Below are 10595 nucleotides of genomic sequence, written 5' to 3'. Positions count from 1 at the left end.
AGAGACTTCAGCTGCCTGTAAGACTTCTGAATTCTCTTGCTTCCCCATGCATCTGTGGTGGCCGCTCACCGTTCCAGTTCTTGCTCCCAATCTCTCACTTTCCCCTCTCAGCTGGGAATTAAAGGTATGTGCTCTGCAGTCTCAGTGACTGACTATTTAAGTGAGACCACAGTACGAAATAATAAATGAGATTTTAAACAGCGTTTGAAGTGGGTGCGAGCCATGTTGCACGTTTCAAGACTGATATTCTTGCAGAAGCCATGGTGGAAGATGATGAAAGGCAAATGAATCACAGATGAGGGCAAAATGGAAACAAAGAAAATAAACAGACATGAATGTTAGAAATGATTTTCTATTCTTAATTAGGCTTGATACCGCCATGCTGGTTACCGGTACTTTTTCACTCACGTCTTTTGACTTTTTGAAAAAGGAAATAAAGCATTCACTTCCAGGGACCCACATTTCATTTGTCCACGTGTGGCACGACGGGTTTGCCTTCGAGCCTAGTTGCCCAGCTTGCCGAGGGTAACACCTGGCTTCGTGGAAAATGGGTGTGGCCCAGATCTCATTGCACTACTCATGCTAATTCGACATCCACTTCCACAGCATTCTGTGTTGTTCCATTTCTCAAGCAGGCATGTTCTAATCATAAATATGAGCACAACACATAGCTCTGGGAACCCGTAGATGCTGGGTTCACTGCTCAGGTATGATGATGACTGTAAACCAGCATCCACACTCACAAAGATATGGGTAGAGAATTAGTGGTTTAATGCAGACATTGGTTTGTTTTCATAATTTCAGGTTGGATATACTCAACTTGAAGAAAGCTTTGAGAAACTAAGTGTAATTCTTTATTGAGGTCTAAAGCACAAGTTGGGTATTAAAAAAAAACACCTGGATATTTTCATGCTGCCAAATGATCACCTTACTGGTGACTTGCTAATGGACAAAGGGACAGTGTGTCTTACTAGTAAGAAGAACTGTGGCATCACCAGCAGTGGGCAGTCAGGCTTAATGTGTGCTGATGTCTGTCACCTCAATGAGGTAGGTTGTCTGGATTATGGAGAACTCTTCAGAAGGTGTAACCTGAATCTCACTGAGAGTTTAGATATAAAAGATATACAGCAGATCAAAGAAAAAGTTAAACTACCATGGAAAAAAAAAAAGTCCAGAATTGGGGCATTCTTTAAGACAAATGCCCTGGTCTCTTAAAAAATCAACAGCACAGGGGCCTCCCTGGTGGCGCAGGGGTTAAAGACAGCACTATCAAACTACTGCCAGCCACTGCAGCATGAGTTCAATTCCCAGCCGGCCAGAGAAGTGACCCACATGGCACAGCAAACCTCTCGTCTCGCCCGCTGCTCCCCTCAGCAGTGTATTTCATTCAGTCAGTCTGCCTGTTCTGTTCCCCACTCTGTCTCAGGTGAATCCTCTCAACCCCCCTCTGACCTGTGGCCTATACCCCAGCTCTAGTATGCATAAATAAATAAATCTTTAAGAAAAAATCAACAGCACAGAAAAAGGGTAGGTCTGTGTTACTCTAGATTAAAAGAGATCAAAGACATTACTGTCGTGTGCTCCTTGACTGGACTTTAAATTGGAAAAAAAATCTGTAAAACCAAGACTATAACTTGAATATGGATTGGATCTGACATACTAGGCAATTAATATTAGGTGGGATCTATTGGAATTTGGTTATGTACGAAGATGTTCTCATTTTTTTATTTATGCCTAAGTGCTTGGGGTGATTGACTTTAAAATGGTCCAACAGCAACAAAATACAAATAGAGAGATGAAGCAAAGATGACAAAATGATAGCAATTATTGATTAAGAGCATTGAGTTATGGGTATTCATTATACTGTTTTTTCATCTCTCTAGATGTCTGATCATTATTATGATGAAAACTTTTTTAATTCTTACCTTTAATAATTAATAACTTCTGAAAACTATATGTTTAAAATCTAATTTTGTTTCATCCATTTGGACCAGACCAACTTGCTAAATTATCTAAAATAAAAAATAAATGAATAGGGCCTCCCCAGTGGCACAGCGGTTGAGTGCTGGGTTGCAAAGCTGCCCGCAGCCTCTGCAGCGCTGGTACGATCCCCGGCTGCTCCCCGGCCACTGGAGGAGGGTCCCACATGGCGTGCAGACCTCTCCTGCCGCCTGCTGACCTCTCCTGCCGCCTGCTGCTCCCCTCAGCAGTGTACTTCGGTCCTTCTGCCTGCTCTGCTCCCCGCTCTGGCTCTGGTGAATTCTCTCACCCTCCCGTGCTTCTGACTGTACCCAGTGCTTGTATAAATAAATGAATGAATGAATGAATGAATGAATAAATAAATAAATAAATCTTTTAAAAATCCAAATAAATCTTAAAAAAAAGAAAAACAAGAGATTCATATTAAAAAAATAAATGAATGAATGAATAAGGTACTAATAATTTAAAACATTTGAAGATCTCATGTGAAAAGTCATCTGTTGACAATGAAAACAAAAAGACAACAACTTAACCTAATGCACAGCAACTTCCCTTTATCTTATGAAGGAAAACCAAAAACTTGAAATGGTAACAGTGCCTGGTTTTAATGTAAATTAAAACTAATATAATTGCTCACTTGCTGTTCTCATCATGAATGATTTTCAAGTAGATGGTTTGAAAGCGAAAGCAATCCTGCTAATCACACTTTATCTATTCTAATCAACTTTTCAGCGTCAGTTAATTAAAGCATGGACTGGCAGACAGTTACAAGATGATTTCACTCATTTCCAGGATATAAATAACCCAAGAAAACAAACTGGCACAGCACAGCAACAAAAATTCCTTGACTCTGAAAAATATTCTGGTTACCAGAGAGGGTGGGAGAAGGGCTGAGGGGGTGGTGGTGGTGGTGGTGGGGAGGGACAGGGCATTGGTGCTGGAACTTTGAGGCAGGATGAGTGAAGCATGTGCACGGAAGTGGGGGTGAGGTTGTCTTCCCCAAAGTATAGAGTTAAGTAAATGATGGCAAATTAATAAAACCTGAGAAAGTAAAATGAAGAGTACCTGTCAGAAAAACAAAGCTAGACTCAGGGAACAACCCAGAATTTGTAAATAATTTGCAAATTAATGAAATAATTTATTCCTCACATCTATTTGAACCAGTCTACTCTCCCATCTGAATGTATGTGTAGAATATACTAATAAGGTAAACTATATTTTATTGCACATGTTTGACTTAAATTGTTGTCCTGATTTGGTGGTCAAATGTTGATTTATAAAACTGTTGAAATTAATTTACTGTAGTAGTAAAATGATCACTGATTTGGCATAATGAAAATGGCACAGGATTGGAAGTAATGAAACCTGTGTGATGGGCCCCACTTTATACCTGTGTACTGAATGTGATTTGCGGAAAGTCTGGTTTCCTTGGGCTTTCATTTCCTTACTTGAATATGCCTGTGATGAGAAGAGATTAAAAACTTTTAACTTGGGTTGGAAGGATCATGAACCCCCTGAAATGAAAATATTTCACGTGTGTTAGTGTGGAAGCATTGTCTGAGGAGAGTGTGGTGGAGTAGATAATGGGATTGCAGCATTTCCCATCTTAAGATCTTGCCAATTTCCCTATGCCTTGACTGGGCTGGGCTAGTGACTTACTCTAGGGAACAGAATGAGGCAGAAGTGATGTTATGTGACTCCAAAGTCCTGGCAGTACCTGCTCCCATTCTCTTAGAATCCTGCCTCTCTGTCTTGTCCCCTATTCAAATTAGCTCTGGGTCCCCTACTAGAGACCCATGGCAGCTGACAACAGTAGCCATCAATTATGTGACCAAGTTATCTTGGACTGCCTTGCCTCAGTTATAATGATTGACAAATGATGACTTCAGATGACTGAAGCTGCCTGAATTATCCCAGATCAAATTAGCAGAAGAACCACCCTGCTGGGCCCAGTACAAATTCCAGAATTGTGAATAACATCATGGTAGCTGTTTTAAGGCCTCTAAAATTTAGGGTGGTTTGCTATATTGTCATATCTGCTTCCAGCAAGTCTTTGGTTTTTATCTAGTTCCCAAAGGTTATGAACTTCTCAATTTGAATTAGACAATTTAAAATGTTATGACTCCTTAGGCCTCCCCGGTGGCACAGCATGTTGAGCGCAGTGCTGTGAAGCTGTCCACAGCTTCTGTAGTGCCGCTTCGATTCCTGGCCGGCCAGGGAGATACCCACATGGTGTGGCAGACCTCTCCTGTCTCGCCTACTGCTCCCCTCAGCAATGTATTTCAGTCCTTCTGCCTGTTCTGTTCACTACTCTATCTGTGGTGAATTCTGTCACCCTCCTGCACATCTGGCCTGTACCTCAGTTCTTATATAAATAAATAAATCTTTAAAAAAAAGTCTTACTCAAATGCTGCTGTCTAATAAAGTCTTCTTCACACTCCCAAAATCCATTGTTTAAAAAAAAAAGTCATGATTCCTTGTCTTCACTCTCTTCATAATTGATGGCATAAGCAGGATTTTACTTGGCAAGTCAAATCTACATTTTGAAGTAAATTCTAGAATTTTTGAACCCAAGAACTAGCAGGTCTTTGAATCAGTAGCTCAAAGATGTTTTCTACTTTCCTCTTGAAAAATAAAAATGTGAAACAGTGTTCTAGGGCCCCTCTTTCATTTTCCATATTTTTAAAAGATTAAAGCATTTCCTCTGAAAATTCTATTAATATTCTGGTTTGTTACGTCCAGGCCAGTGTTTGAACTTATTTAGGACAGCAGGCATCTGTGCCTAGGTGATTTTTATGCTCAATTTCTTTTTACCAAATGTCACTCCAGCCTTTCTAGTCTAAAGAATAAAACATTAGAGTCTGAGCGTATGACTGCCTTTTATTGTCTTGCTACACTCTATCGACAGCAACGCATGGATCCTACACTTCTTTGCTTTATTTCAAGCAGCCCTTGTCATCATCTAGAATGTTCACCTTCCTCTGCATTTAGTCTTTCTCTTTTCTCACATGTTCTTGACAGATTTTTTGTATCCATGCTTCTTCTTCTAGATCATCATTCACATTTTACATACACCGTTTAAAAATATATCTGATCTCAGCAGACAGCTTCCTGCATGAAGATACTAAATCTTTTTGATGACCTCCTTCCTTTCTCTTTTCTTTTGCCCCCACCCCCTGCTTTGGACCATTTACAATAGTAGCATCAGTTTTATTTTGAGGAATCTCCTCTGCTTCTTTTTGGAATCTCAGCTCAGGGGGGCCAAAGCCAGGCTTTTATAATTTCCTGAGATATTTTAAAACTCAAGCTAGCTGAGTGTGTGTCTGGCAGTGACCACATCCCTCTGGAATTTTCTGATGGCCAGGTGGCCCTATTCCAGAATTCCTGTCACTTCTGATTTTCCATTCTGGGCCTCTGAGTTGGCCAGAATTAGAAGCAGGGTGTTAATCCTCTTCATCACTTCCTCTCCCTTCTGAAAGATGAAATTATCATGCAGGTTAGTGATTCTCAACCTGGTTGTACATTTGAATCACTTAAAAAAAAAATGTCTACTGCCCAACCCTGAGTGTTCCTGCTGTAATTACAATGGGTGGGGCCTGCCTATTAAGATGAGTTTTTTTGTTTTAATTTGTGATTATTCCAAAGTGCAGCCAGGACTGAGAACATGAATTGTTACAAATCATGGATTTACCCAATGTTCTGAATTTAGAAAATGAGGCATCTGGCAGATGCCTGGGTAGCTAGGAGCCCCATCATTAAGACATTGATTGCTTCTCATGTCTAATCCAAGGGTCCACAGGCCACCTAGTCCTGGCAAGTCTAAATAGGATAATGACAACCAGAACCATATTACTTTCTAATTGTTGATACTGATTTCAACACAGTTCTAGCCTCTTTAAACAAATGAAGCTAGATGCGTAAAGTCCTTTGAAAAATTCAGAAGACATGGTTTGTTACATCAGCTTTTCTGACATTCCAAGTAAAGATAACTTGTGACGCTCTTCATGGTTTTCCTTGTTAGTTACCAGCCTAATTTGACAAAGGAAATACATTAAAAATGAACAAATAAAACTCTTTTTTCCTTCTTGAGTCAGTTTTCAGGACGTGTTAATCAAAAGGTAATTGAGATGTCAAATATATTAGATTTTTGAAAAAGTCTCTCACACATCACACACACCACACATTTGGGTTTTTAAATAAAATTTTAAATTCTAATTGCTAATTATTATCATCACATATGCAAATGCAATTTTCCATGAGATTTTTGTTCTCCTTTCACAATAGAATCTGTTTTTGGTTAGTGTAGAGCCATTTGGGTGTCATTCTTAGGGGTGACTTAAGTGTCAGCCAAACATGGACATTAGAGTGAGCAGCAGATGGGCTGTGAAACTTTGGGGATTGGGGGATTGGAGCAAACGGCTCTTTCAAGGACCTACTGTGTCCTGGCAACCATGGCACATGCCAAGAATGGGCAGCAGGATTGCACCAAGCGAGTGCCAGACACTCTAGGCGCGCAGGGCAAGTCAGCCTCCTGGGAATTTGAAATGACCATGGGAGAACACGAGGATGCGATTTTCCTCAGTACTTACTCAAGGACTAAAAGGTGTGGCATGTTCTAAAACTCAGCTCTAATGTGTTCCGAGTTAGCTGCGTAGAAACTGCTATCTGGGGACAGTGCAGTCAGGGGCGGGCATTGCAGGAATCTAAAACCAGAGACAACAGAAGGATAGGCAACATTTTCATGTTGAAACACTGCAACTGCTTTCAATCAAGCAGCCCTTTTGGAATCACAGGCATTTGGTCAATAATTCAGTTTTGCAAATGTTTTGCAACAGGATTTCATCTGACCAAATCTTAGTAATGTATTTTTCCACTTTCTAAGAGAAAAGCTCATGTAGAAAATGGCGTCAGATAACATGAAAGGGCGTGTTTTGAAACTGTGGACGCTAAGGAAACGAGTGTTGGTGTTCTCGCCTACTCTAACTCAGGCCATCTTGAGCTAGGATTTACAGGAACTTGAAAACAAGGCATGAGAAGATGGTGGAATGAAAAATGGCCCAACACGACAGGACAGTTAACAGCAGAGTGAAGACAATTAATACAGGGCTTCCTCCAGAAAGAAAAAGAAAAATATCAGATGGTCTCACTCATAGCAGGAATTTAGAAAACCTAAATAAGGGAAAAAGGCTAATTACAATAAAGAAAAAATCAAAACCAGCGAGCAACCATAAACCAGAGACACACTAATGGGGGAGGAGGGGAGGGATTGGGGCCAAAATAAGGGAGGTGGGTATTGTACGGGGAATATAACCAAAATGAAAATGCATACATTGTGCAAAGATGAAAAATGATGTAAGAATTATATAAAATAAAATAAAATATAAAAAAACACAGGGCTTCCTAAAACCAGTGGATTTAACTCAGCTGAGAGTTACTTTAATGTTTCTGATTTTACTTAGACAGACATACCTAAATACACACATATTTCATCATCTGCTGCCAAATAGCAACACTGGAAACAATGTATGCTTTTAGATTAGGGCAAAATTTGCAGATTCACGCATTTAAAATAACAATCAGTTATATTTCTGATCCTACCAAAAATATTGTACAGTCTTTCTAAATGATTCTGTTGACTTTCCTGAAAAAAAAAAAAAAAAAAAGAAGATTCCCCCTGGCTTAAATTAAGATCCACATATTAGTAGAGGAATTATTGGTTACTACTGATTAAAGACAGATTGGGTATTCCTTCAATTAGAAATAAGTACATAGAAAGGAAACCTACCACCTAGAGAAAATATTAACAAATCATATATCTGATAAGGGGTTACTACACAAAATATATAAAGGACTCATATAACTCAATAGCAAAAAAAAAAAAATCCAATTTAGAGGTGAGTATAGGTACCAAAATAGATATTTACCCAAAGAAAACATACAGATCACCAACAGGTACATGAAAGGGTATTCAGCATCTCCTGTCATCAGGGAATGCAAATAAAAACACTGAGCTACCACCTCATGCTGGGTGGAATGGTTAGTATCAAAAAGACAGGCTACAGGGCCTCCTCAGTGGCGCAGTGGTTGAGCGCTGGGTTGCGAAGCTGCCCACAGCTTCTGCAGCACCGGTTCGATCCCTGGCCGCCTGGCGAGGGTCCCACATGGTGCGTAGACCTCTTCTGCCGCCCGCTGCTCCCCTCAGCAGTGTATTTCGTCAGTCTGTCTGCTCTGTTCCCCGCTCTGGCTCTGGTGAATTCTCTCACCCTCCTGCTCTTCTGAATGTACCCAGTGCTTGTATGGATAAATAAATAAATCTTTTTAAAAAAAGACAGGATATAACACGGGCAGGTGAGGCTGTGGAGAAAGGGAACCTTTGGGCAGGGCTGGTGGGAATGTGAATTGGTGCAGCCTTTAAGGAAAACAGTAGCAAAGGTACTCAAACATTTAAAAATAGATCTACCATATGAGCCACCAACTCCAATTCCTTAATATACAGTTCAGATCACAACATACTCACTTCTACCTGGGTGAAGAGGGTGCATTTACAGCTCAAGCCAATCACCTGCAATGACACTATGATGGGGGGACATCCACACGACAATAAGACAAGCATGCAACTTGTTTGTCAGGAAAACAGGGAGGTGAGGTTTGGGTGTGGTGTCAGCTGTCAGCAAGGGGAGGGTTGCTCCTCCAGGCAAAACCTCTGGTAGCCATTGCCATGGCTTCTGCGACCCCACGGGCATGGAGTCCAAAGCAGCTCAGACTGGCTTAATCAGCTGCCATATCTACACTGCTTCCAGAGGTGTATCACCAGGGCCACCGGCTAGTTTTATTTTGGGCTTGGCATCCTGTCATAGGTAGGCCTCTTATGTATCTGTTTATCACTGTCCTCCTACACTAGTGGCTGTTTTGATAGCATCAGTCACGTCATTTCAGTTACACCCATTTCATGATCAGTTAGGATCATTATACTAGCAATACACTGTAGCATCACCATGTGAAGAAAGTGAAGACAATCTGAAAAGATAGATGAACCCCCTCCTTTCATTGCAGCTTTATTTACAATAGCCAAAATACAGAAAGAACCTGAAGTGTCTGGTAATGGGTAGATTAAAAAAAGACTGATAATGTGACACACACACACACATGCACACACATATACACATGATGGAATATTATTCAGCCATAGAAAAGGAAATCTTGCCACGTGGGACAACATGGATGGACCTTGAGGGTGTTATGCTAAGTAAAACAAGTTAGAGAAAAACATACGTCATGTGATTGAACTTATATAAGTCTCTTAAAAAGACACACACGCCCAAGCTCAGAGATACAGAGAACAAAGTGGTGGTTGCCAGAAAGGGAGACAGTGGGCAAAATGGATGAAGTGGATCAAGGGGTACATACTTCCAGGGCCTCCCCGGTGGCACAGCGGTTGAGCACTGGGTTGTGAAGCTGCCCGCAGCCTCTGCAGCGCTGGTTCGATCCCCGGCTGCTCCCTGGTCACCGGAGGAGGGTCCCACATGGCGCGCAGACCACCCCTGCCGCCCGCTGCTCCCCTCAGCAGGGTACTTCGGTCCTTCTGCCTGCTCTGCTCCCCGCTCTGGCTCTGGTGAATTCTCTCACCCTCCCACGCTTCTGACTGTACCCAGTGCTTGTATGAATAAATAAATAAATCTTTTTTTAAAAAAAAAATGTTTAAAAAAAAAAAAAAGCTTTTCACGAAGATGGCGCCGAAAGCTAAGAAGGAAGCCCCTGCCCCTCCCAAAGCCTAGGCCAAGGCAAAAGCTTTGAAGGCCAAGAAAGCAGTGCTGAAGGGCGTCCACAGCCATAAGAAAAAGAAGATCCGCACTTCACCCACTTTTCGGAGGCCCAAGACATTGCGACTCCGAAGGCAACCCAAATATTCGTGGAAGAGCGCTCCCAGGAGAAACAAGCTTGACCACTATGCCATCATCAAGTTCCCTCTTACCAATGAGTCAGCCATGAAGAAAATAGAAGACAACAACACACTTGTGTTCATTGTGGATGTCAAGGCCAACAAGCACCAGATCAAACAGGCTGTGAAGAAGCTCTATGACATTGATGTGGCAAAGGTCAATACCCTGATCAGACTTGATGGAGAAAAGAAGGCCTGTGTTCGACTGGCTCCTGACTATGATGCTTTGGATGTTGCCACAAAATTGGGATCATCTAAACTGACTCCAGCTGGCTAATTCTAAATACAATTTTTCACCATAAAAAAAAAAAAGATTAATTTAAAAAAAAAAGGGTACATACTTCCAGTTATAATATGAACAAGTCATAGCAATGTAATGTATATAGTTCATAGCACATTACGTATTTGAGAGTTGCTAAGAGAGGGCCTCCCTGATGGCTCAAGGGGTTAAGATGCAACCTATGAACCTATCTGCAGCCACTGCAGCATGAGTTTGATCCCTGGCCAGGGAGCTACCCACATGGCGCAGCAGACCTCTCCTGAGTCACCCGCTGCTCCCGTCAACAGTGTATTTCAGTCAAGCTGCCTGTTCTGCTCCCTATTCTGTGTGTTTTTTTTTTTTTTAAGATTTGTTTATTTTTATACAAGAGCTGGGGTACAGGCCAGAGGCGCAGGA

General features: G+C 41.4%; 1 pseudogene across 1 annotated transcript; it reads left to right on the top strand.

Annotated features, from left to right (window-relative positions):
• Positions 1 to 9492: 9492 nt before the first annotated feature.
• LOC311170091 (large ribosomal subunit protein uL23-like) lies at positions 9493 to 10380 on the top strand (annotated as a pseudogene). Its single transcript has one exon. The product of its transcript is annotated as a large ribosomal subunit protein uL23-like (transcript).
• The last annotated feature ends 215 nt before the right edge of the window (positions 10381 to 10595 follow it).

This window comes from Talpa europaea (genome assembly GCF_964194135.1).
Source record: "Talpa europaea genome assembly, chromosome: 4".
Taxonomy (NCBI): Eukaryota; Metazoa; Chordata; class Mammalia; order Eulipotyphla; family Talpidae; genus Talpa; species Talpa europaea.
Note: the sequence above shows the minus strand (reverse complement) of the source record. Positions and strands in the feature narration are given on the sequence as shown.